Genomic DNA, 25,485 nt, shown 5'->3' with positions numbered 1-25,485 from the left:
CTTTTGTATTGTAGTTTCAGTAGTGTAGTGGTTATTCACGTTCGCCCACACGCGAAAGTCAGTCACACCCTTAGTTTTCTACACATTAGGTTTCCGTAGTGTAGTGGTTATCACATTCGCCTCAACCGCGAAAGGTCCCTGGTTGAAACCTTGCGGAAACATTTTGTAATATTCAATATTTCCCAATGCCCAGAGGCTAGCATTTTGGTTTGAAACAGTTGAGTTTTGTCTAACCTTGCAGTCTACCTAGATATTTTCTGTCATTACAGCTGCTTGCTGTGACCGCTAGTTGTTAATGGGTACTATACACAATACCCCATAATGACAAAGCGATAACATATAGTTTTTATTAATGAAAAAATATTTTAAAAAAAAACGTATATACATACGTGTTTCAGACCCTTTGCTATGAGGCTGGAAATTGAGCTCAGGTTCATCTGTTTCCATTGATCATCCTTAGATATTTCTTTAACTTGATTGGAGTCCACCTGTGGTAAATTCAAATGATTGGTCTTTTCTGCAGCATGAAGGTACCCAAGAACACAGTGGCTTCCATCACTCTTAAATGGAAGAAGTTTTGAACCACCAAGCCTCTTCCAAGAGCCGGCGGCACACAATAATTCCGGCTTCTCAAGCCTTATTGCCTTAATTAATGGACTAAGTAATTTCTGATTTCATAAGGTTCTGAGAGCGATAAATGTCCCACCCAGCCAAAGTCAGCCACACCCTTTACCTTAAGGGAAGATTTCGGCAGGTGCCGTATGGTTAGTGAGAAAGTCCATGTGGAAATGTACGGTCCCTTACTAGACGTCCGAAATCGTTTGTAAAATTCGCGGACGGCGTCGGGCCGAGCGGCAGGGCCGGACCTACCGGGAAGTCATCAAATGAACTTTGTCGGACATTCGGTTTCCGTTTTACAAAAATAATAAGATTTTGGTCATTTACCGCTGTCCCGGAAATTCCACAAGAGGGCATAAGCAATCATATTGCTATTGGACAAAACATCACGATTCACGACGGGGCCTTATCTCGAAAACTGAAAATATTTCAAAGCCGAAACTCGGTGAGCGTAGGTTTGGCATAATGGGCAGTTGGCCCGAACAAGATGGCGTCTAGGCCTCAACGGTTTTTGAGTTATGGCCATTTATCTGGGATTAAAGGTCCAAAATGAAAATAGAGAAAATATTTTTCCACTTCACGTCAAAGTCAAGGAGCCTCCGGTGTCAATAAAAAAAGAACCAGCCATTTATCTATCGTCATTAAGAGAAATCGTACAACGACAGATTGGTGATGTTCACGGATAGGTGTTTTTTTTTCAACGGTTACAGATCCAGTTGCAGGGTGTTCTTACGAATCTTTTTAAAGTGTGCTGCGGAGCTCTGCGAGATTTCTGTGATTTTCTATGATTTTCTGAAATAACACACACTCACTAAACCCTCCGTAAATAACTCAGTTCTTAACGTAAAGACTTAAAACTCAGGATTATGTAAAGGCATACCCCAATCAGGATATAAGTTTATTTATAGCTTCCTGTGCCAACCGGAAGTGCCTTAAAAGGTCAGATCTTTTCAAAACTTCATATGTGTGATTAGGCAACCCCATAAACTGTAAGTCAGTCATTTCTCCCAACAGATGACAAAGAAAAGCTCTCTCTCACACACACACACACAGAAACACACACACAGCAAGGATGGAGTGACAAAGTGCGGTGCTTAAAGACACACAAAGCCTACAATGGCATTTCCATATTCTCTAGGCCGTGCCGAGTTCAACAAGATGCAACCCGCTTGACCGTAGCTCGCTCGGTCTAAGCACAGCGACCATTAGAAAAGTAGGCCCAAAATGAAGGCTGGCCCTCAATGTCATTTGCTTTGGGTGACAGTGAGAGAACCATTAAGGTGAGAAGCACAATTCGACCTCAGGAACGTACCTGAGGTCCTCCCGATCCGTGCAAGCCTAACCTTGACCGTGTGGCATTAACCCTTAACAGTTAAAAGAAGGTGTTTACATCAAACAGTTTGCATTGACTTCTCTCCCCATAGGAATACATTGCCTGCACCTCTAAATTCAACCTGAAGCCTATGTGGGTTATGAATGCCTAATGAACCTGTCTTCTATGACAGTCCATCAGACCACTATGAGGTCTACCTGTGTCGATTCTAAGCTTCTTGGAGCAAACGGAAGTGGTTAAATTGACCCAAAAGGTGTTTTGATGTACATAACCTTCAAAGGTGAAAATGACTACATTCAACCCTGTGTAGATCGTAGATCAGTCAATTCTTAACTTAAAGACTTAAAACTCAGGATTCTGTAAGTGTCTATGTCAATCAAGACATGTGTTTACTTATAGCTTCCTGTGCTAACCGGAAGTGCCTTTAATTGGGTCACACTGTCTGTTTTGAAGGGTTAGAAAATTCACATCTCTCCAAAACTTCATATGTGTGACTAGGTAACCCTCCTAAACTGTAAATCAGTCATTTCTCCCAGCAGATGTCAAAGAAAAGCTCTCACACACACACACAGCAAGGATGGAGTGATAAAGTGCGGTGCTCAAAGACACAGAGAGCAGGCAATGGCATAAACATAATCTCTAGGCCGTGCCGAGTTCAATGAGATATCCCGCTTGACCGTAGCTCGCTCGGTCTAAGCGCAGCGACCATTAGAAAAGTAGGCCCAAAATGAAGCCTGCCCCACAACGTCATTTGCTTTTGGGTGACAGTGAGAGAACCGTTAGGGTGAGAAGCACAATTCGACCTCAGGTACGTTCCTAAGGTCCTCCCGATCCGTGCAAGCCTAACGTTGACCGTGTGGCATTAACCCTTAATAGTTAAAAGAAGGTGTTTACTTCAAAGAGTTTGCATTGACTTCTTTCCCCATAGGAATACATTGCCTGCACCCCTAAATTCAACCTGAAGCCTATGTGGGTTATGAATGTCGTATGAACCTGTCTTCGATGACAGTCCATCAGGCCACTATGAGGTCTACCTGTGTTGATTCTAAGCTTCCTGGACCAACCGGAAGTGGTTAAAATCACCCTAAAAGTGTTTATTCATACCCTGCCTGCAGTTTGATAGACATAGTGCATTCAACCCTGTGTAAATCAGTCAATTCTTAAAGTAAGGACTTAAAACTCAGGATTCTGTAAAAGCATACCCCAGTGAGGATATGTGTTGACTTATAGCTTCCTGTGCCAACCGGAAGTGCCATAATTGGTGTCTCAGGGGCTGTTTCGAGGGTTAAAAAGTCAGATCTTTCCAAAACTTCATAGATGTGATTAGGCAACCCCCATGAACTGTAAATCAGTCATTTTTCCATAAAATTTCAAAGGAAAAATAAATCACACTAAAACACAACTTGGATGGAGGGACGTATTGGGGTGCGTAGAGACAGACAGTGACTGCAATAGTTAGCTTTGTTCGAGCTAAAAAAGAACCGTCAGACCTAGAGTTCCGAAACTTTAGAATCCTGTTCTAGACCTCCGGTCGATAGTGCGTGGTGAGTTAGGTGGCTCTAGAAGGTTCTCGGACCGAGAAACAGCCTCGTACATTTGCAATGATTTCAATTCATTTTGACCATTACGAAAATGACGACATTTAAAAGTCTCAGAGACACAAGACTAGGTGCATTGCGACCGTCTCGGCCCATAGAGACGGACCCCAACGTTTCTGTCCGATAGCTCATTCAAGGACCCCGTAGCAAGTCATGTAAAAAGTGGATTTTCAGCACCAATTAGGGTTTTGCTCGGACACCAAATGAACGATCGAGCCGAAACTTGGGATTCGGGGTCGCCTCAGCTAGGCCTACACATAACATAAGAAATGGACCCGCAGCTAGAACGTAACTACGTTTTATGTTTTTTATGGTTTGAACCGAAGGCGTTGTGAATTTTGGGCCAGCTCTGAAGTATGTGATAGTTGGCTACTAAACGAGTTGGAAAAGTGGGTTTGGTGTCAGTTTGTATCAGTTTGGTGTCAGAATGATATCTAATTGACTGATGGACGGTGACTTGCTGGTGACTCTTGTCCATTTGCAATATGTTTAAACAGTGAGGTACCATCACCAAAGTGACATTCTGAAATCAACCCTAACGAGCGACTGAGATGAACCAGAATCACTGCCCAGCCATCCCGAGTTCATCGGGCCAGTCAATTTCACATTCCTGCAGGATTTTTATAGCATGACAAATTCGTGATGGTACCTGCCCATTGAACCATATTGCAAATGCACAGTGACTTTGCAAAAGTAAGAAAACATAAACAAATGGACATAATGAAATCACCATATTTTTATTTTTGGGTTACCAGTTGCACAACAATGCACGTGCATTTGCAATATGATTCAACAGTGAAAAAACATCACAAAATGGACATGATGAAGTCAACACAACGAGCGATGGAAAGGAGCAACTATCACTGCCAGGCCTTCCCGAGTTCATCTGGCCAGTCAATTTTGCATTTCTGCAGGATTTTTGAGCATGTCAAATTTCTTATGGTAAATGCCCATTGAACCATATTGCAAATGTACATGCACTTGCAATATGATTCTATAGTGAAAAAACATCACCAAATGGACATGATGAAATCAACACAACGAGTGATGGAAAGGTACAACTATCACTGCTCGGCCATCCTGTGTTCATCAGGACAGTCAATTTTGCATTTTTGAGCATGTCAAATTTCTTATGGTTAATGCCCATTGAACCATATTGCAAATGTACATGCACTTGCAATATGATTCTATAGTGAAAAAACATCACCAAATGGACATGATGAAATCAACACAACGAGTGATGGAAAGGAACAACTATCACTGCCGGCCATCCCGAGTTCATCAGGCCAGTCAATTTTGCATTTTTGAGCATGTCAAATTTCTTATGGTAAATGCCCATTGAACCATATTGCAAATGTACATGCACTTGCAATATGATTCTATAGTGAAAAAACATCACCAAATGGACATGATGAAATCAACACAACGAGTGATGGAAAGGAACAACTATCACTGCCGGCCATCCCGAGTTCTTCAGCCAGTCAATTTTGCATTTCTGCAGGATTTTTGAGCATGTCAAATTTCTTATGGTATTTGGCCCCAAAAAAAGTGACTTTTGACTTTGACTTTTGACTTCCTATGAAATCATATTGCAAATGGACAAATCATATTCCTTATGCACAAGTAAAAAAAAAATATGATAATACAATTTTACAAATGTATATTCATATAGTTCTTAAGCATGATGAATTGACATAAAATCGAAACAATTTCGAAAAAATGGTCCAGAAAGCACTTTTTACGAGGGTGATAAGTTTAAATAAAAGTTCACATTTTCGACTTTTGACTTCCTATGAAATCATATTGCAAATGGAAAAAACATATGCCTTTTATGCACAAGTAAAAAAAATGATGATAATAAAATATGACTAAAGTATGTTGATACAGTTCTTATACATGTGTAATTGACACAAAAATGCAAAGAATTTTGAAAAATGGTCCAGAAAGCACTTTTTCAAGGGGTGTGTGAGTTTTTTACAAAATTTTAATATTTTGGACTTTTGAATTTTGACTTCCTATGAAATCATATTGCAAATGGACAAAACATGTTTCTTATGCGCATGTAAAAAAAAAATGTATGCTAATAAAATGGACAAAAGTATATTCATACAGTTCTTACAAATGTGTAATTGACAAAAAAATCTAAAGAATTTCGAAAAACGGTCCAGAAAGCACTTTTTTAAGGGGTGATAATTTTTGACCCAAAAAATTTGGATGTTGACTTGAGGTCCATTTCCAATATGAAAAACCACAGTGGAGCGCACTCGCCACCTGTTGGATTTTTGAAGTTTTACAACTGGCAATTGCCATTTGGCATTTGCAATCAACTTTGCATGAATCAAAGCCGAATTGGATGGTATTGACCAATGTGTATATGTTTTGTCCGATGCCAATGATTTGCCATTCATTTTTTTTCCACTTCAGGGGGGACTTCCCTTACACTTGTTAGGTTTCTGTATTGTAGTGGTTATCACGTTCGCTTAACACGCGAAAGGTGCCCGGTTCGAGACCGGGCGGGAAACATATTTTAAAAAATTGGACAGTTCGCCTATTCACTTAGGACTCGTCCCAATTTCGGAATTCATGCTTTTCCTTCGCACTTCTCAATATTTGCTATTCAGACATACCTTTTTAGTCACGTAACGCACTCTGCATGTGTGGCTAGCTTGGGCGCTCTGAATACATTCCTGCTACGTGTGGTGAGGTCCATAATGATTCAAATAGTTACCATGCCAGGGTAAGCGACAAGAAACACAGCCCTTATTCCAAGTGTTTTTAAAATCCCCATGGGGAATATGAATGGTGGAAAAACGATTGGAACCATTTTCCTGTTTGACCGCTAGTTTTTAATGGGTATTATGGCTCTTTCTGTGGTACTCAATTTGGGATATTATGTGAGGTAGACTTGTGGGCATTCCTAATATTTTCCACGACTTCCTCTTTTTGTATTGTAGTTTCAGTAGTGTAGTGGTTATCACGTTCGCCTCACACGCGAAAGTCAGTCACACCTTAGTTTTCCACACGTTAGGTTCCGTAGTGTAGTGGTTATCACATTCGCCTCACACGCGAAAGGTCCCCGGTTCGAAACCGTGCGGAAACATTTTGTAATATTCAATATTTCCCAATGCCAGAGGCTAGCATTTGGTTTGAAACAGTTGAGTTTTGTCTAAACCTTGCAGTCTACCTAGATTATTTTCTGTCATTACAGCTGCTTGATGTGACCGCTAGTTGTTAATGGGTACTATACACAATACCCCATAATGACAAAGCGATAACATATAGTTTTTATTAATGAAAAAAATATTTTAAAAAAAACTTTATACATACGTTTTCAGACCCTTTGCTATGAGGCTGGAAATTGAGCTCAGGTCCATCCTGTTTCCATTGATCATCCTTAGATATTTCTTTAACTTGATTGGAGTCCACCTGTGGTAAATTCAAATGATTGGTCATTTCTGCAGCATTGAAGGTACCCAAGAACACAGTGGCTTCCATCACTCTTAAATGGAAGAAGTTTTGAACCACCAAGCCTCTTCCAAGAGCCGGGGCACACAATAATTCCCGGCTTCCAAGCCTTATTGCTTAATTAATGGACTAAGTATTCTGATTTCATTAGGTTCTGAGAGCGATAAATGTCCCACCCAGCCAAGTCAGTCACACCCCTTTGAATACCCTCTCATTAGGTTTCTGTAGTGTAGTGGTTATCACATTCGCTTAACACAGCGAAAGGTCCCGGTTCGAGACCGGGCGGAAAACATATTTAAAAAATTGGACAGTAAGCCTATTCACTTAGGACTCGGTCCCAATTTCAGAATTCATGCTTTTCCTTCGCACTTCTCAATATTTGCTATTCAGACATACCTTTTTAGTCGCGTAACGCACTCTGCATGTGTGGCTATGCTTGGGCGCTCTGAATACATTCCTGCTACGTGTGGTCTGAGGTCCATAATGATTCAAATAGTTTTACCATGCCAGGGTAAGCGACAAGAACACCGCCCTTATTTCAAGTGTTTTTAAAATCCCCCGTGGGGAATATGAATGGTGGAAAAACGATTGGAACCATTTTCCTGTTTGACCGCTAGTTTTTAATGGGTATTATGGCTCTTTCTGTGGTACTCAATTTGGGATATATGTGAGGTAGACTTGTGGGCATTCCTAATATTTTCCACGGACTTCCTCTTTTTGTATTGTAGTTCAGTAGTGTAGTGGTTATCACGTTCGCCTCACACGCTGAAGTCAGGTCACACCCTTAGTTTTCCAAACATTAGGTTTCCGTAGTGTAGTGGTTATCACGTTCGCTCTCACACGCGAAAGGTCCCCGGTTCGAAACCGTGCGGAAACATTTTGTAATATTCAATATTTCCAATGCCCAGAGGCTAGCATTTGGTTTGAAAACAGTGAGTTTTGTCTAACCTTGCAGTCTACCTAGATTATTTTCTGTCATTACAGCTGCTTGATGTGACCCGCTAGTGTTAATGGGTACTATACACAATACCCCATAATGACAAAGCGATAACATATAGTTTTATTAATGAAAAAAATCTTAAAAAAAAACTTATTACATACGTTTTCAGACCCTTTGCTATGAGGCTGGAAATTGAGCTCAGGTCCATCCTGTTTCCATTGATCATCCTTAGATATTTCTTTAACTTGATTGGCAGTCCACCTGTGGTAAATTCCAACGTTGATTGGTCATTCTGCCAGCATTGAAGGTACTCTTTCCACGAACCCAGTGGCTTCCATCACTCTTAAATGGGAAGAAGTTTTGATAACCACCAGGCCCTCTTCCCAAGAGCCGGCGGCACACCATAATTACCGGCTTCTTCAAGCCTTATTGCTTAATTAATGGACTACAGTTAATTTCTGATTTCATTAGGTTTCTGAGAGCGATAAAGTCCCACCCAGCCAAGTCAGTCACACCCTTTGAATTACCTCTCATTAGGTTTCTGTAGAGTGTAGTGGTTATTCCTACTGTTCGCTTAATCACGCGAAAGGTCCCCGGTTCGAGACCGGGCGGAAACATATTTAAAAAAATTGGACAGTAAGCCTATTCACTTAGACTCGTTTCCCAATTCAGAATTCATGCTTTTCCCTTCGCACTTCTCAATATTTGCTATTCAGACATACCTTTTTTAGTCGCGTAACGCACTCTGCATGTGTGGCCTAGCTTGGGCGCTCTGAATACATTCCTGCTACGTGTGGTCTGAGGTCCATAATGATTTCAAATAGTTTACCATGCCAGGGTAAGCTGACAAGAAACACAGCCCTTATTTCAAGTGTTTTTAAAATCCCCCGTGGGGAATATGAATGGTGGAAAAACGATTGGAACCATTTTCCTGTTTGACCGCTAGTTTTTAATGGGTATTATGGCTCTTTCTGTGGTACTCAATTTGGGATATTATGTGAGGTAGACTTGTGGGCATTCCTAATATTTCCACGACTTCCTCTTTTGTATTGTAGTTTCAGTAGTGTAGTGGTTATCACGTTCGCCTCACACGCGAAAGTCAGTCACACCCTTAGTTTTCCACACATTAGGTTTCCGTAGTGTAGTGGTTATCACGTTCGCCTCACATGCGAAAGGTCCCCGGTTCGAAACCGTGCGGAAACATTTTGTAATATTCAATATTTCCCAATGCCCAGAGGCTAGCATTTGGTTTGAAACAGTTGAGTTTGTCTAAACCTTGCAGTCTACCTAGATTATTTTCTGTCATTACAGCTGCTTGATGTGACCGCTAGTTGTTAATGGGTACTATACACAATACCCCATAATGACAAAGCGATAACATATAGTTTTTATTAATGAAAAAAATATTTAAAAAAAAACTTATATACATACGTTTTCAGACCCTTTGCTATGAGGCTGGAAATTGAGCTCAGGTCCATCCTGTTTCCATTGATCATCCTTAGATATTTCTTTAACTTGATTGGAGTCCACCTGTGGTAAATTCAAATGATTGGTCATTTCTGCAGCATTGAAGGTACCCAAGAACACAGTGGCTTCCATCACTCTTAAATGGAAGAAGTTTTGAACCACCAAGCCTCTTCCAAGAGCCGGCGGCACACAATAATTCCCGGCTTCTCAAGCCTTATTGCTTAATTAATGGACTAAGTAATTTCTGATTTCATTAGGTTCTGAGAGCGATAAATGTCCCACCCAGCCAAAGTCAGTCACACCCTTTGAATTCCTCTCATTAGGTTTCTGTAGTGTAGTGGTTATCACGTTCGCTTAACACGCGAAAGGTCCCCGGTTCGAGACCGGGCGGAAACATATTTAAAAAAATTGGACAGTAAGCCTATTCACTTAGGACTCGGTCCCAATTTCGGAATTCATGCTTTTCCTTCGCACTTCTCAATATTGCTATTCAGACATACCTTTTTTAGTCGCGTAACGCACTCTGCATGTGTGGCTAGCTTGGGCGCTCTGAATACATTCCTGCTACGTGTGGTCTGAGGTCCATAATGATTCAAATAGTTTACCATGCCAGGGTAAGCTGACAAGAAACACAGCCCTTATTTCAAGTGTTTTTAAAATCCCCCGTGGGGAATATGAATGGTGGAAAAACGATTGGAACCATTTTCCTGTTTGACCGCTAGTTTTTAATGGGTATTATGGCTCTTTCTGTGGTACTCAATTTGGGATATTATGTGAGGTAGACTTGTGGGCATTCCTAATATTTTCCACGACTTCCTCTTTTTGTATTGTAGTTTCAGTAGTGTAGTGGTTATCACGTTCGCCTCACACGCGAAAGTCAGTCACACCCTTAGTTTTCCACACATTAGGTTTCCGTAGTGTAGTGGTTATCACATTCGCCTCACACGCGAAAGGTCCCCGGTTCGAAACCGTGCGGAAACATTTTGTAATATTCAATATTTCCCAATGCCCAGAGGCTAGCATTTGGTTTGAAACAGTTGAGTTTTGTCTAAACCTTGCAGTCTACCGAGATTATTTTCTGTCATTACAGCTGCTTGATGTGACCGCTAGTTTTTAATGGGTACTATACACAATACCCCATAATGACAAAGCGATAACATATAGTTTTATTAATGAAAAAAATATTTAAAAAAAACTTATTTACATACGTTTTCAGACCCTTTGCTATGAGGCTGGAAATTGAGCTCAGGTCCATCCTGTTTCCATTGATCATCCTTAGATATTTCTTTAACTTGATTGGAGTCCACCTGTGGTAAATTCAAATGATTGGTCATTTCTGCAGCATTGAAGGTACCCAAGAACACAGTGGCTTCCATCACTCTTAAATGGAAGAAGTTTTGAACCACCAAGCCTCTTCCAAGAGCCGGCGGCACACAATAATTCCCGGCTTCTCAAGCCTTATTGCTTAATTAATGGACTAAGTCATTTCTGATTTCATTAGGTTCTGAGAGCGATAAATGTCCCACCCAGCCAAAGTCAGTCACACCCTTGAATTCCACTCATTAGGTTTCCGTAGTGTAGTGGTTATCACGTTCGCTTAACACTGCGAAAGGTCCCCGGTTCGAGACCGGGCGGAAACATATTTAAAAAATTGGACAGTAAGCCTATTCACTTAGGACTCGGTCCCAATTTCGGAATTCATGCTTTTCCTTCGCACTTCTCAATATTTGCTATTCAGACATACCTTTTTTAGTCGCGTAACGCACTCTGCATGTGTGGCTAGCTTGGGCGCTCTGAATACATTCCTGCTACGTGTGGTCTGAGGTCCATAATGATTCAAATAGTTTATCATGCCAGGGTAAGCTGACAAGAAACACAGCCCTTATTTCAAGTGTTTTTAAAATCCCCCGTGGGGAATATGAATGGTGGAAAAACGATTGGAACCATTTTCCTGTTTGACCGCTAGTTTTTAATGGGTATTATGGCTCTTTCTGTGGTACTCAATTTGGGATATTATGTGAGGTAGACTTGTGGGCATTCCTAATATTTTCCACGACTTCCTCTTTTTGTATTGTAGTTTCAGTAGTGTAGTGGTTATCACGTTCGCCTCACACGCGAAAGTCAGTCACACCCTTAGTTTTCCACACATTAGGTTTCCGTAGTGTAGTGTTTATCACGTTCGCCTCACACGTGAAAGGTCTCCGGTTCGAAACCTTGCGGAAACATTTTGTAATATTCAATATTTCCCAATGCCCAGAGGCTAGCATTTGGTTTGAAACAGTTGAGTTTTGTCTAAACCTTGCAGTCTACCTAGATTATTTTCTGTCATTACAGCTGCTTGCTGTGACCGCTAGTTGTTAATGGGTACTATACCCAATACCCCATAATGACAAAGCGATAACATATAGTTTTTATTAATTAAAAAAATATTTAAAAAAAAACGTATATACATACGTTTTCAGACCCTTTGCTATGAGGCTGGAAATTGAGCTCAGGTTCATCCTGTTTCCATTGATCATCCTTAGATGTTTCTTCAACTTGATTGAAGTCCACCTGTGGTAAATTCAAATGATTGGTCATTTCTGCAGCATTGAAGGTACCCACGAACACAGTGGCTTCCATCACTCTTAAATGGAAGAAGTTTTGAACCACCAAGCCTCTTCCAAGAGCCGGCGGCACACAATAATTCCCGGCTTCTCAAGCCTTATTGCTTAATTAATGGACTAAGTAATTTCTGATTTCATTAGGTTCTGAGAGCGATAAACGTCCCACCCAGCCAAAGTCAGCCACACCCTTTGAATTAAACTCATTAGGTTTCCGTAGTGTAGTGGTTATCACGTTCGCCTCACACGCGAAAGGTCCCCGGTTCGAAACCGGGCGGAAGCATTTTGTAATATTCAATATTTCCCAATGCCCAGAGGCTAACATTTGGTTTGAAACAGTTGAGGTTGTCTAAACCTTTCTGTCTACCTCTCCGACCTGTGGATCAATGTTGCCGTTTTTTGGGGGACCTCCTCCGTGCGATCTGTATGAATGTGATCAGCTTCTCTGAGCCAGGCAAATTCATTTATCAGGGTCATTGTAATGGATATATCCAAATAAATGGCAATATTATCCAAGATAAAACAAACTAAAATGTAGATTATTTTCTGTCATTACAGCTGCTTGATGTGACCGCTAGTTTTTAATGGGTACTATACACAATACCCCATAATGACAAAGCGATAACACATCGTTTTTATTAATGAAAAAAATATTTTAAAAAAAACTTATTTACATACGTTTTCAGACCCTTTGCTATGAGGCTGGAAATTGAGCTCAGGTCCATCCTGTTTCCATTGATCATCCTTAGATATTTCTTTAACTTGATTGGAGTCCACCTGTGGTAAATTCAAATGATTGGTCATTTCTGCAGCATTGAAGGTACCCAAGAACACAGTGGCTTCCATCACTCTTAAATGGAAGAAGTTTTGAACCACCAAGCCTCTTCCAAGAGCCGGCGGCACACAATAATTCCCGGCTTCTCAAGCCTTATTGCTTAATTAATGGACTAAGTAATTTCTGATTTCATTAGGTTCTGAGAGCGATAAATGTCCCACCCATCCAAAGTCAGTCACACCCTTTGAACTACACTCATTAGGTTTCTGTAGTGTAGTGGTTATCACGTTTGCTTAACATGCAAAAGGTCCCCGGTTCGAGACCGGGAGAAAACATATTTTAAAAAATTGGACAGTAAGCCTATTCACTTAGGACTCGGTCCCAATTTCGGAATTCATGCTTTTCCTTCGCACTTCTCAATATTTGCTATTCAGACATACCTTTTTTAGTCGCGTAACGCACTCTGCATGTGTGGCTAGTTTGGGCGCTCTGAATACATTCCTGCTACGTGTGGTCTGAGGTCCATAATGATTCAAATAGTTTACCATGCCAGGGTAAGCTGACAAGAAACACAGCCCTTATTTCAAGTGTTTTTAAAATCCCCCGTGGGGAATATGAATGGTGGAAAAACGATTGGAACCATTTTCCTGTTTGACCGCTAGTTTTTAATGGGTATTATGGCTCTTTCTGTGGTACTCAATTTGGGATATTATGTGAGGTAGACTTGTGGGCATTCCTAATATTTTCCACGACTTCCTCTTTTTGTATTGTAGTTTCAGTAGTGTAGTGGTTATCACGTTCGCCTCACACGCGAAAGTCAGTCACACCCTTAGTTTTCAACACATTAGGTTTCCGTAGTGTAGTGGTTATCACATTCGCCTCACACGCGAAAGGTCCCCGGTTCGAAACCGTGCGTAAACATTTTGTAATATTCAATATTTCCCAATGCCCAGAGGCTAGCATTTGGTTTGAAACAGTTGAGTTTTGTCTAAACCTTGCAGTCTACCGAGATTATTTTCTGTCATTACAGCTGCTTGATGTGACCGCTAGTTTTTAATGGGTACTATACACAATACCCCATAATGACAAAGCGATAACATATAGTTTTTATTAATGAAAAAAATATTTAAAAAAAAACTTATTTACATACGTTTTCAGACCCTTTGCTATGAGGCTGGAAATTGAGCTCAGGTCCATCCTGTTTCCATTGATCATCCTTAGATATTTCTTTAACTTGATTGTAGTCCACCTGTGGTAAATTCAAATGATTGGTCATTTCTGCAGCATTGAAGGTACCCAAGAACACAGTGGCTTCCATCACTCTTAAATGGAAGAAGTTTTGAACCACCAAGCTTCTTCCAAGAGCCGGCGGCACACAATTATTCCAGGCTTCTCAAGCCTTATTGCTTAATTAATGGACTAAGTAATTTCTGATTTCATTAGGTTCTGAGAGCGATAAACGTCCCACCCAGCCAAAGTCAGCCACAACCCTTTGATTTACACTCATTAGGTTTCCGTAGTGTAGTGGTTATCACGTTCGCCTCACACGCGAAAGGTCCCCGGTTCGAAACCGGGCGGAAGCATTTTGTAATATTCAATATTTCCCAATGCCCAGAGGCTAACATTTGGTTTGAAACAGTTGAGGTTTGTCTAAACCTTGCTTTCTACCTCTCCGACCTGTGGATCAATGTTGCCGTTTTTTGGGGGACCTCCTCCGTGCGATCTGTATGAATGTGACCAGACTGACAGCTTCTCTGAGCCAGGCAAATTCATTATCAGGGTCATTGTAATGGATATATCCAAATAAATGGCAATATAATCCAAGGTAAAACAAACTAAAATGTAGATTGTTTTCTGTCATTACAGCTGCTTGATGTGACCGCTAGTTTTAATGGGTACTATACACAATACCCCATAATGACAAAGCGATAACATATAGTTTTTATTAATGAAAAAAATATTTTAAAAAAAACTTATTTACATACGTTTTCAGACCCTTTGCTATGAGGCTGGAAATGGAGCTCAGGTCCATCCTGTTTCCATTGATCATCCTTAGATATTTCTTTAACTTGATTGGAGTCCACCTGTGGTAAATTCAAATGATTGGTCATTTCTGCAGCATTGAAGGTACCCAAGAACACAGTGGCTTCCATCACTCTTAAATGGAAGAAGTTTTGAACCACCAAGCCTCTTCCAAGAGCCGGCGGCACACAATAATTCCCGGCTTCTCAAGCCTTATTGCTTAATTAATGGACTAAGTAATTTCTGATTTCATTAGGTTCTGAGAGCGATAAACGTCCCACCCAGCCAAAGTCAGCCACACCCTTTGAATTACACTCATTAGGTTTCCGTAGTGTAGTGGTTATCACGTTCGCCTCACACGCGAAAGGTCCCCGGTTCGAAACCGGGCGGAAGCATTTTGTAATATTCAATATTTCCCAATGCCCAGAGGCTAACATTTGGTTTGAAACAGTTGAGGTTTGTCTAAACCTTGCTTTCTACCTCTCCGACCTGTGGATCAATGTTGCCGTTTTTTGGGGGACCTCCTCCGTGCGATCTGTATGAATGTGACCAGACTGACAGCTTCTCTGAGCCAGGCAAATTCATTTATCAGGGTCATTGTAATGGATATATCCAAATAAATGGCAATATAATCCAAGGTAAAACAAACTAAAATGTAGATTGTTTTCTGTCATTACAGCTGCTTGATGTGACCGCTAGTTTTTAATGGGTACTATACACAATACCCCATAATGACAAAGCGATAACATATAGTTTTTATTAATGAAAAAAATATTTAAAAAAAACCTTATTTACATACGTTTTCAGACCCTTTGCTATGAGGCTGGAAATGGAGCTCAGGTCCATCCTGTTTCCATTGATCATCCTTAGATATTTCTTTAACTTGATTGGAGTCCACCTGTGGTAAATTCAAATGATTGGTCATTTCTGCAGCATTGAAGGTACCCAAGAACACAGTGGCTTCCATCACTCTTAAATGGAAGAAGTTTTGAACCACCAAGCCTCTTCCAAGAGCCGGCGGCACACAATAATTCCCGGCTTCTCAAGCCTTATTGCTTAATTAATGGACTATGTCATTTCTGATTTCATTAGGTTCTGAGAGCGATAAATGTCCCACCCAGCCAAAGTCAGTCACACCCTTCGAATTCCACTCATTAGGTTTCCGTGGTGTAGTGGTTATCACGTTCGCTTAACATGCGAAAGGTCCCCGGTTCGAGACCGGGCGGAAACATATTTTTAAAAATTGGACAGTAAGCCTATTCACTTAGAACTCGGTCCCAATTTCGGAATTCATGCTTTTCCTTCACACTTATCAATATTTGCTAATCAGACGTACCTTTTTTAGTCGCGTAACGCACTCTGCATGTGTGGCTAGCTTGGGCGCTCTGAATACATTCCTGCTACGTGTGGTCTGAGGTCCATAATGATTCAAATAGTTTACCATGCCAGGGTAAGCCGACAAGAAACAAAGCCCTTATTTCAAGTGTTTTTAAAATCCCCCGTGGGGAACATGAATGGTGGAAAAACGATTGGAAGCATTTTCCTGTTTGACCACTAGTTTTTAATGGGTATTAGGGCTCTTTCTGTGGTACTCAATTTGGGATATTATGTGAGGTAGACTTGTGGGTATTCCTAATATTTTCCACGACTTCCTCTTTTTGTATTGTAGTTTCAGTAGTGTAGTGGTTATCACGTTCGCCTCACACGCGAAAGTCGGTCACACCCTTAGTTTTCCACACATTAGGTTTCCGTAGTGTAGTGGTTATCACGTTTGCCTCACACGCGAAAGGTCCCCGGTTTGAAACCGTGCGGAAACATTTTGTAATATTCAATATTTCCCAATGCCCAGAGGCTAGCATTTGGTTTGAAACAGTTGAGTTTTGTCTAAACCTTGCAGTCTACCTAGATTATTTTCTGTCATTACAGCTGCTTGATGTGACCGCTAGTTGTTAATGGGTACTATACACAATACCCCATAATGACAAAGCGATAACATATAGTTTTTATTAATGAAAAAATATTTTAAAAAAAACGTATATACATACGTTTTCAGACCCTTTGCTATGAGGCTGGAAATTGAGCTCAGGTTCATCCTGTTTCCATTGATCATCCTTAGATATTTCTTTAACTTGATTGGAGTCCATCTGTGGTAAATTCAAATGATTGGTCATTTCTGCAGCATTGAAGGTACCCAAGAACACAGTGGCTTCCATCACTCTTAAATGGAAGAAGTTTTGAACCACCAAGCCTCTTCCAAGAGCCGGCGGCACACAATAATTCCCGGCTTCTCAAGCCTTATTGCTTAATTAATGGACTAAGTAATTTCTGATTTCATTAGGTTCTGAGAGCGATAAACGTCCCACCCAGCCAAAGTCAGCCACACCCTTTGAATTACACTCATTAGGTTTCCGTAGTGTAGTGGTTATCACGTTCGCCTCACACGCGAAAGGTCCCCGGTTCGAAACCGGGCGGAAGCATTTTGTAATATTCAATATTTCCCAATGCCCAGAGGCTAACATTTGGTTTGAAACAGTTGAGGTTTGTCTAAACCTTGCTTTCTACCTCTCCGACCTGTGGATCAATGTTGCCGTTTTTTGGGGGACCTCCTCCGTGCGATCTGTATGAATGTGACCAGACTGACAGCTTCTCTGAGCCAGGCAAATTCATTTATCAGGGTCATTGTAATGGATATATCCAAATAAATGGCAATATAATCCAAGGTAAAACAAACTAAAATGTAGATTGTTTTCTGTCATTACAGCTGCTTGATGTGACCGCTAGTTTTTAATGGGTACTATACACAATACCCCATAATGACAAAGCGATAACATATAGTTTTTATTAATGAAAAAAATATTTAAAAAAAAACTTATTTACATACGTTTTCAGACCCTTTGCTATGAGGCTGGAAATGGAGCTCAGGTCCATCCTGTTTCCATTGATCATCCTTAGATATTTCTTTAACTTGATTGGAGTCCACCTGTGGTAAATTCAAATGATTGGTCATTTCTGCAGCATTGAAGGTACCCAAGAACACAGTGGCTTCCATCACTCTTAAATGGAAGAAGTTTTGAACCACCAAGCCTCTTCCAAGAGCCGGCGGCACACAATAATTCCCGGCTTCTCAAGCCTTATTGCTTAATTAATGGACTATGTCATTTCTGATTTCATTAGGTTCTGAGAGCGATAAATGTCCCACCCAGCCAAAGTCAGTCACACCCTTCGAATTCCACTCATTAGGTTTCCGTGGTGTAGTGGTTATCACGTTCGCTTAACATGCGAAAGGTCCCCGGTTCGAGACCGGGCGGAAACATATTTAAAAAAATTGGACAGTAAGCCTATTCACTTAGAACTCGGTCCCAATTTCGGAATTCATGCTTTTCCTTCGCACAGCTCAATGTTTGCTAATCAGACGTACCTTTTTTAGTCGCGTAACGCACTCTGCATGTGTGGCTAGCTTGGGCGCTCTGAATACATTCCTGCTACGTGTGGTCTGAGGTCCATAATGATTCAAATAGTTTACCATGCCAGGGTAAGCTGACAAGAAACACAGCCCATATTTCAAGTGTTTTTAAAATCCCCCGTGGGGAATATGAATTGTGGAAAAACGATTGGAACCATTTTCCTGTTTGACCGCTAGTTTTTAATGGGTATTATGGCTCTTTCTGTGGTACTGAATTTGGGATATTATGTAAGGTAGACTTGTGGGCATTCCTAATATTTTCCACGACTTCCTCTTTTTGTATTGTAGTTTCAGTAGTTTAGTGGTTATCACGTTCGCCTCACACGCGAAAGTCGGTCACACCCTTAGTTTTCCACACATTAGGTTTCCGTAGTGTAGTGGTTATCACATTCGCCTCACACGCGAAAGGTCCCCGGTTCGAAACCGTGCGGAAACATTTTGTAATATTCAATATTTCCCAATGCCCAGAGGCTACCATTTGGTTTGAAACAGTTGAGTTTTGTCTAAACCTTGCAGTCTACCTAGATTATTTTCTGTCATTAGAGCTGCTTGATGTGACCGCTAGTTGTTAATGGGTACTATACACAATACCCCATAATGACAAAGCGATAACATATAGTTTTTATTAATGAAAAAAATATTTTAAAAAAAACGTATTTACATATGTTTTCAGACCCTTTGCTATGAGGCTGGAAATTGAGCTCAGGTCCATCCTGTTTCCATTGATCATCCTTAGATATTTCTTTAACTTGATTGGAGTCACCTGTGGTAAATTCAAATGATTGGTCATTTCTGCAGCATTGAAGATACCCAAGAAGACAGTGGCTTCCATCACTCTTAAATGGAAGAAGTTTTGAACCACCAAGCCTCTTCCAAGAGCCGGCGGCACACAATAATTCCCGGCTTCTCAAGCCTTATTGCTTAATTAATGGACTAAGTAATTTCTGATTTCATTAGGTTCTGAGAGCGATAAACGTCCCACCCAGCCAAAGTCAGCCACACCCTTTGAATTACACTCATTAGGTTTCCGTAGTGTAGTGGTTATCACGTTCGCCTCACACGCGAAAGGTCCCCGGTTCGAAACCGGGCGGAAGCATTTTGTAATATTCAATATTTCCCAATGCCCAGAGGCTAACATTTGGTTTGAAACAGTTGAGGTTTGTCTAAACCTTGCTTTCTACCTCTCCGACCTGTGGATCAATGTTGCCGTTTTTTGGGGGACCTCCTCCGTGCGATCTGTATGAATGTGACCAGACTGACAGCTTCTCTGAGCCAGGCAAATTCATTTATCAGGGTCATTGTAATGGATATATCCAAATAAATGGCAATATAATCCAAGGTAAAACAAACTAAAATGTAGATTGTTTTCTGTCATTACAGCTGCTTGATGTGACCGCTAGTTTTTAATGGGTACTATACACAATACCCCATAATGACAAAGCGATAACATATAGTTTTTATTAATGAAAAAAATATTTAAAAAAAACCTTATTTACATACGTTTTCAGACCCTTTGCTATGAGGCTGGAAATGGAGCTCAGGTCCATCCTGTTTCCATTGATCATCCTTAGATATTTCTTTAACTTGATTGGAGTCCACCTGTGGTAAATTCAAATGATTGGTCATTTCTGCAGCATTGAAGGTACCCAAGAACACAGTGGCTTCCATCACTCTTAAATGGAAGAAGTTTTGAACCACCAAGCCTCTTCCAAGAGCCGGCGGCACACAATAATTCCCGGCTTCTCAAGCCTTATTGCTTAATTAATGGACTATGTCATTTCTGATTTCATTAGGTTCTGAGAGCGATAAATGTCCCACCCAGCCAAAGTCAGTCACACCCTTCGAATTCCACTCATTAGGTTTCCGTGGTGTAGTGGTTATCACGTTCGCTTAACATGCGAAAGGTCCCCGGTTCGAGACCGGGCGGAAACATATTTTAAAAAATTGGACAGTAAGCCTATTCACTTAGAACTCGGTCCCAATTTCGGAATTCATGCTTTTCCTTCACACTTATCAATATTTGCTATCAGACGTACCTTTTTTAGTCGCGTAACGCACTCTGCATGTGTGGCTAGCTTGGGCGCTCTGAATACATTCCTGCTACGTGTGGTCTGAGGTCCATAATGATTCAAATAGTTTACCATGCCAGGGTAAGCTGACAAGAAACACAGCCCATATTTCAAGTGTTTTTAAAATCCCCCGTGGGGAATATGAATTGTGGAAAAACGATTGGAACCATTTTCCTGTTTGACCGCTAGTTTTTAATGGGTATTATGGCTCTTTCTGTGGTACTGAATTTGGGATATTATGTAAGGTAGACTTGTGGGCATTCCTAATATTTTCCACGACTTCCTCTTTTTGTATTGTAGTTTCAGTAGTTTAGTGGTTATCACGTTCGCCTCACACGCGAAAGTCGGTCACACCCTTAGTTTTCCACACATTAGGTTTCCGTAGTGTAGTGGTTATCACATTCGCCTCACACGCGAAAGGTCCCCGGTTCGAAACCGTGCGGAAACATTTTGTAATATTCAATATTTCCCAATGCCCAGAGGCTACCATTTGGTTTGAAACAGTTGAGTTTTGTCTAAACCTTGCAGTCTACCTAGATTATTTTCTGTCATTAGAGCTGCTTGATGTGACCGCTAGTTGTTAATGGGTACTATACACAATACCCCATAATGACAAAGCGATAACATATAGTTTTTATTAATGAAAAAAATATTTAAAAAAAAACGTATTTACATATGTTTTCAGACCCTTTGCTATGAGGCTGGAAATTGAGCTCAGGTCCATCCTGTTTCCATTGATCATCCTTAGATATTTCTTTAACTTGATTGGAGTCACCTGTGGTAAATTCAAATGATTGGTCATTTCTGCAGCATTGAAGATACCCAAGAAGACAGTGGCTTCCATCACTCTTAAATGGAAGAAGTTTTGAACCACCAAGCCTCTTCCAAGAGCCGGCGGCACACAATAATTCCCGGCTTCTCAAGCCTTATTGCTTAATTAATGGACTAAGTAATTTCTGATTTCATTAGGTTCTGAGAGCGATAAACGTCCCACCCAGCCAAAGTCAGCCACACCCTTTGAATTACACTCATTAGGTTTCCGTAGTGTAGTGGTTATCACGTTCGCCTCACACGCGAAAGGTCCCCGGTTCGAAACCGGGCGGAAGCATTTTGTAATATTCAATATTTCCCAATGCCCAGAGGCTAACATTTGGTTTGAAACAGTTGAGGTTTGTCTAAACCTTGCTTTCTACCTCTCCGACCTGTGGATCAATGTTGCCGTTTTTTGGGGGACCTCCTCCGTGCGATCTGTATGAATGTGACCAGACTGACAGCTTCTCTGAGCCAGGCAAATTCATTTATCAGGGTCATTGTAATGGATATATCCAAATAAATGGCAATATAATCCAAGGTAAAACAAACTAAAATGTAGATTGTTTTCTGTCATTACAGCTGCTTGATGTGACCGCTAGTTTTTAATGGGTACTATACACAATACCCCATAATGACAAAGCGATAACATATAGTTTTTATTAATGAAAAAAATATTTAAAAAAAACCTTATTTACATACGTTTTCAGACCCTTTGCTATGAGGCTGGAAATGGAGCTCAGGTCCATCCTGTTTCCATTGATCATCCTTAGATATTTCTTTAACTTGATTGGAGTCCACCTGTGGTAAATTCAAATGATTGGTCATTTCTGCAGCATTGAAGGTACCCAAGAACACAGTGGCTTCCATCACTCTTAAATGGAAGAAGTTTTGAACCACCAAGCCTCTTCCAAGAGCCGGCGGCACACAATAATTCCCGGCTTCTCAAGCCTTATTGCTTAATTAATGGACTATGTCATTTCTGATTTCATTAGGTTCTGAGAGCGATAAATGTCCCACCCAGCCAAAGTCAGTCACACCCTTCGAATTCCACTCATTAGGTTTCCGTGGTGTAGTGGTTATCACGTTCGCTTAACATGCGAAAGGTCCCCGGTTCGAGACCGGGCGGAAACATATTTTAAAAATTGGACAGTAAGCCTATTCACTTAGAACTCGGTCCCAATTTCGGAATTCATGCTTTTCCTTCACACTTATCAATATTTGCTAATCAGACGTACCTTTTTTAGTCGCGTAACGCACTCTGCATGTGTGGCTAGCTTGGGCGCTCTGAATACATTCCTGCTACGTGTGGTCTGAGGTCCATAATGATTCAAATAGTTTACCATGCCAGGGTAAGCCGACAAGAAACAAAGCCCTTATTTCAAGTGTTTTTAAAATCCCCCGTGGGGAACATGAATGGTGGAAAAACGATTGGAAGCATTTTCCTGTTTGACCACTAGTTTTTAATGGGTATTAGGGCTCTTTCTGTGGTACTCAATTTGGGATATTATGTGAGGTAGACTTGTGGGTATTCCTAATATTTTCCACGACTTCCTCTTTTTGTATTGTAGTTTCAGTAGTGTAGTGGTTATCACGTTCGCCTCACACGCGAAAGTCGGTCACACCCTTAGTTTTCCACACATTAGGTTTCCGTAGTGTAGTGGTTATCACGTTTGCCTCACACGCGAAAGGTCCCCGGTTTGAAACCGTGCGGAAACATTTTGTAATATTCAATATTTCCCAATGCCCAGAGGCTAGCATTTGGTTTGAAACAGTTGAGTTTTGTCTAAACCTTGCAGTCTACCTAGATTATTTTCTGTCATTACAGCTGCTTGATGTGACCGCTAGTTGTTAATGGGTACTATACACAATACCCCATAATGACAAAGCGATAACATATAGTTTTATTAATGAAAAAAATATTTAAAAAAAAACGTATATACATACGTTTTCAGACCCTTTGCTATGAGGCTGGAAATTGAGCTCAGGTCATCCTGTTTCCATTGATCATCCTTAGATATTTCTTTAACTTGATTGGAGTCCATCTGTGGTAAATTCAAATGATTGGTCATTTCTGCAGCATTGAAGGTACCCAAGAACACAGTGGCTTCCATCACTCTTAAATGGAAGAAGTTTTGAACCACCAAGCCTCTTCCAAGAGCCGGCGGCACACAATAATTCCCGGCTTCTCAAGCCTTATTGCTTAATTAATGGACTAAGTAATTTCTGATTTCATTAGGTTCTGAGAGCGATAAACGTCCCACCCAGCCAAAGTCAGCCACACCCTTTGAATTACACTCATTAGGTTTCCGTAGTGTAGTGGTTATCACGTTCGCCTCACACGCGAAAGGTCCCCGGTTCGAAACCGGGCGGAAGCATTTTGTAATATTCAATATTTCCCAATGCCCAGAGGCTAACATTTGGTTTGAAACAGTTGAGGTTTGTCTAAACCTTGCTTTCTACCTCTCCGACCTGTGGATCAATGTTGCCGTTTTTTGGGGGACCTCCTCCGTGCGATCTGTATGAATGTGGACCAGACTGACAGCTTCTCTGAGCCAGGCAAATTCATTTATCAGGGTCATTATAATGGATATATCCAAATAAATGGCAATATAATCCAAGGTAAAACAAACTAAAATGTAGATTGTTTTCTGTCATTACAGCTGCTTGATGTGACCGCTAGTTTTTAATGGGTACTATACACAATACCCCATAATGACAAAGCGATAACATATAGTTTTTATTAATGAAAAAAATATTTAAAAAAAACGTATATTACATACGTTTTCAGACCCTTTGCTATGAGGCTGGAAATTGAGCTCAGGTCCATCCTGTTTCCATTGATCATCCTTAGATATTTCTTTCAACTTGATTGGAGTCCACCTGTGGTAAATTCAAATGATTGGTCATTTCTGCAGCATTGAAGGTACCCAAGAACACAGTGGCTTCCATCACTCTTAAATGGAAGAAGTTTTGAACCACCAAGCCTCTTCCAAGAGCCGGCGGCACACAATAATTCCCGGCTTCTCAAGCCTTATTGCTTAATTAATGGACTAAGTCATTTCTGATTTCATTAGGTTCTGAGAGCGATAAATGTCCCACCCAGCCAAAGTCAGCCACAACCTTTGAATTCCACTCATTAGGTTTCCGTAGTGTAGTGGTTATCACATTCGCCTTAACATGCGAAAGGTCCCCGGTTCGAGACCGGGCGAAACATATTTAAAAAATTGGACAGTAAGCCTATTCACTTAGGACTCGGTCCCAATTTCGGAATTCATGCTTTTCCTTCGCACTTCTCAATATTTGCTATTCAGACATACCTTTTTTAGTCGCGTAACGCACTCTGCATGTGTGGCTAGCTTGGGCGCTCTGAATACATTCCTGCTACGTGTGGTCTGAGGTCCATAATGATTCAAATAGTTTACCATGCCAGGGTAAGCCGACAAGAGCCACAGCCCTTATTTCAAGTGTTTTTAAAATCCCCCGTGGGGAACATGAATGGTGGAAAAACGATTGGAAGCATTTTCCTGTTTGACCGATAGTTTTTAATGGGTATTATGGGTCTTTCTGTGGTACTCAATTTGGGATATTATGTGAGGTAGACTTGTGGGCATTCCTAATATTTTCCACGACTTCCTCTTTTTGTATTGTAGTTTCAGTAGTGTAGTGGTTATCACGTTCGCCTCACACGCGAAAGTCAGTCACACCCTTAGTTTTCCACACATTATGTTTCCGTAGTGTAGTGGTTGTCACGTTTGCCTCACACACGAAAGGTCCCCGGTTCGAAACCGGGTGGAAACATTTTGTAATATTCAATATTTCCCAATGACCAGAGGCTAGCATTTGGTTTGATACAGTTGAGGTTTGTCTAAACCTTGCTGTCTACCTCTCCGACCTGTGGATCAATGTTGCCGTTTTTTGGGGGACCTCCTCCGTGCGATCTGTATGAATGTGACCAGACTGACAGCTTCTCTGAGCCAGGCAAATTCATTTATCATGTTCATTATAATGGATATATCCAAATAAATGGCAATATAATCCAAGGTAATACAAACAAAAATGTAGATTGTTTTCTGTCATTACAGCTGCTTGATGTGACCGCTAGTTTTTAATGGGTGCTATACACAATACCCCATAATGACAAAGCGATAACATATAGTTTTTATTAATGAAAAAAATATTTAAAAAAAAACTTATTTACATACGTTTTCAGACCCTTTGCTATGAGGCTGGAAATTGAGCTCAGGTCCATCCTGTTTCCATTGATCATCCTTACGATATTTCTTTAACTTGATTGGAGTCCACCTGTGGTAAATTCAAAT

General features: G+C 40.8%; 18 non-coding genes across 18 annotated transcripts; all 18 read left to right on the top strand.

Annotated features, from left to right (window-relative positions):
• The first annotated feature begins 9,084 nt into the window (after nucleotides 1-9,084).
• On the top strand, nucleotides 9,085-9,157 carry trnav-cac (transfer RNA valine (anticodon CAC)). The gene has a single exon. It is a non-coding gene; the product is annotated as a tRNA-Val (tRNA).
• Nucleotides 9,158-9,744: 587 nt separating this feature from the next.
• trnav-aac (transfer RNA valine (anticodon AAC)) lies at nucleotides 9,745-9,817 on the top strand. Its single transcript has one exon. It is a non-coding gene; the product is annotated as a tRNA-Val (tRNA).
• A 512-nt stretch (nucleotides 9,818-10,329) lies between these two features.
• On the top strand, nucleotides 10,330-10,402 carry trnav-cac (transfer RNA valine (anticodon CAC)). The gene has a single exon. It is a non-coding gene; the product is annotated as a tRNA-Val (tRNA).
• A 585-nt stretch (nucleotides 10,403-10,987) lies between these two features.
• On the top strand, nucleotides 10,988-11,061 carry trnav-aac (transfer RNA valine (anticodon AAC)). The gene has a single exon. It is a non-coding gene; the product is annotated as a tRNA-Val (tRNA).
• A 1,173-nt stretch (nucleotides 11,062-12,234) lies between these two features.
• On the top strand, nucleotides 12,235-12,307 carry trnav-cac (transfer RNA valine (anticodon CAC)). Its single transcript has one exon. It is a non-coding gene; the product is annotated as a tRNA-Val (tRNA).
• Nucleotides 12,308-14,309: 2,002 nt separating this feature from the next.
• On the top strand, nucleotides 14,310-14,382 carry trnav-cac (transfer RNA valine (anticodon CAC)). The gene has a single exon. It is a non-coding gene; the product is annotated as a tRNA-Val (tRNA).
• A 761-nt stretch (nucleotides 14,383-15,143) lies between these two features.
• trnav-cac (transfer RNA valine (anticodon CAC)) lies at nucleotides 15,144-15,216 on the top strand. Its single transcript has one exon. It is a non-coding gene; the product is annotated as a tRNA-Val (tRNA).
• Nucleotides 15,217-15,979: 763 nt separating this feature from the next.
• Nucleotides 15,980-16,052, top strand: trnav-aac (transfer RNA valine (anticodon AAC)). Its single transcript has one exon. It is a non-coding gene; the product is annotated as a tRNA-Val (tRNA).
• Nucleotides 16,053-17,225: 1,173 nt separating this feature from the next.
• On the top strand, nucleotides 17,226-17,298 carry trnav-cac (transfer RNA valine (anticodon CAC)). Its single transcript has one exon. It is a non-coding gene; the product is annotated as a tRNA-Val (tRNA).
• Nucleotides 17,299-18,061: 763 nt separating this feature from the next.
• trnav-aac (transfer RNA valine (anticodon AAC)) lies at nucleotides 18,062-18,134 on the top strand. The gene has a single exon. It is a non-coding gene; the product is annotated as a tRNA-Val (tRNA).
• Nucleotides 18,135-18,647: 513 nt separating this feature from the next.
• Nucleotides 18,648-18,720, top strand: trnav-cac (transfer RNA valine (anticodon CAC)). The gene has a single exon. It is a non-coding gene; the product is annotated as a tRNA-Val (tRNA).
• A 587-nt stretch (nucleotides 18,721-19,307) lies between these two features.
• On the top strand, nucleotides 19,308-19,380 carry trnav-cac (transfer RNA valine (anticodon CAC)). The gene has a single exon. It is a non-coding gene; the product is annotated as a tRNA-Val (tRNA).
• Nucleotides 19,381-20,143: 763 nt separating this feature from the next.
• On the top strand, nucleotides 20,144-20,216 carry trnav-aac (transfer RNA valine (anticodon AAC)). Its single transcript has one exon. It is a non-coding gene; the product is annotated as a tRNA-Val (tRNA).
• Nucleotides 20,217-20,728: 512 nt separating this feature from the next.
• Nucleotides 20,729-20,801, top strand: trnav-cac (transfer RNA valine (anticodon CAC)). The gene has a single exon. It is a non-coding gene; the product is annotated as a tRNA-Val (tRNA).
• A 587-nt stretch (nucleotides 20,802-21,388) lies between these two features.
• trnav-cac (transfer RNA valine (anticodon CAC)) lies at nucleotides 21,389-21,461 on the top strand. The gene has a single exon. It is a non-coding gene; the product is annotated as a tRNA-Val (tRNA).
• A 763-nt stretch (nucleotides 21,462-22,224) lies between these two features.
• Nucleotides 22,225-22,297, top strand: trnav-aac (transfer RNA valine (anticodon AAC)). Its single transcript has one exon. It is a non-coding gene; the product is annotated as a tRNA-Val (tRNA).
• Nucleotides 22,298-23,468: 1,171 nt separating this feature from the next.
• On the top strand, nucleotides 23,469-23,541 carry trnav-cac (transfer RNA valine (anticodon CAC)). Its single transcript has one exon. It is a non-coding gene; the product is annotated as a tRNA-Val (tRNA).
• Nucleotides 23,542-24,306: 765 nt separating this feature from the next.
• Nucleotides 24,307-24,379, top strand: trnal-uaa (transfer RNA leucine (anticodon UAA)). The gene has a single exon. It is a non-coding gene; the product is annotated as a tRNA-Leu (tRNA).
• The last annotated feature ends 1,106 nt before the right edge of the window (nucleotides 24,380-25,485 follow it).

Source organism: Oncorhynchus kisutch, linkage group LG30 (genome assembly GCF_002021735.2).
Source record: "Oncorhynchus kisutch isolate 150728-3 linkage group LG30, Okis_V2, whole genome shotgun sequence".
Lineage (NCBI taxonomy): Eukaryota > Metazoa > Chordata > Actinopteri > Salmoniformes > Salmonidae > Oncorhynchus > Oncorhynchus kisutch.
Note: the sequence above shows the minus strand (reverse complement) of the source record. Positions and strands in the feature narration are given on the sequence as shown.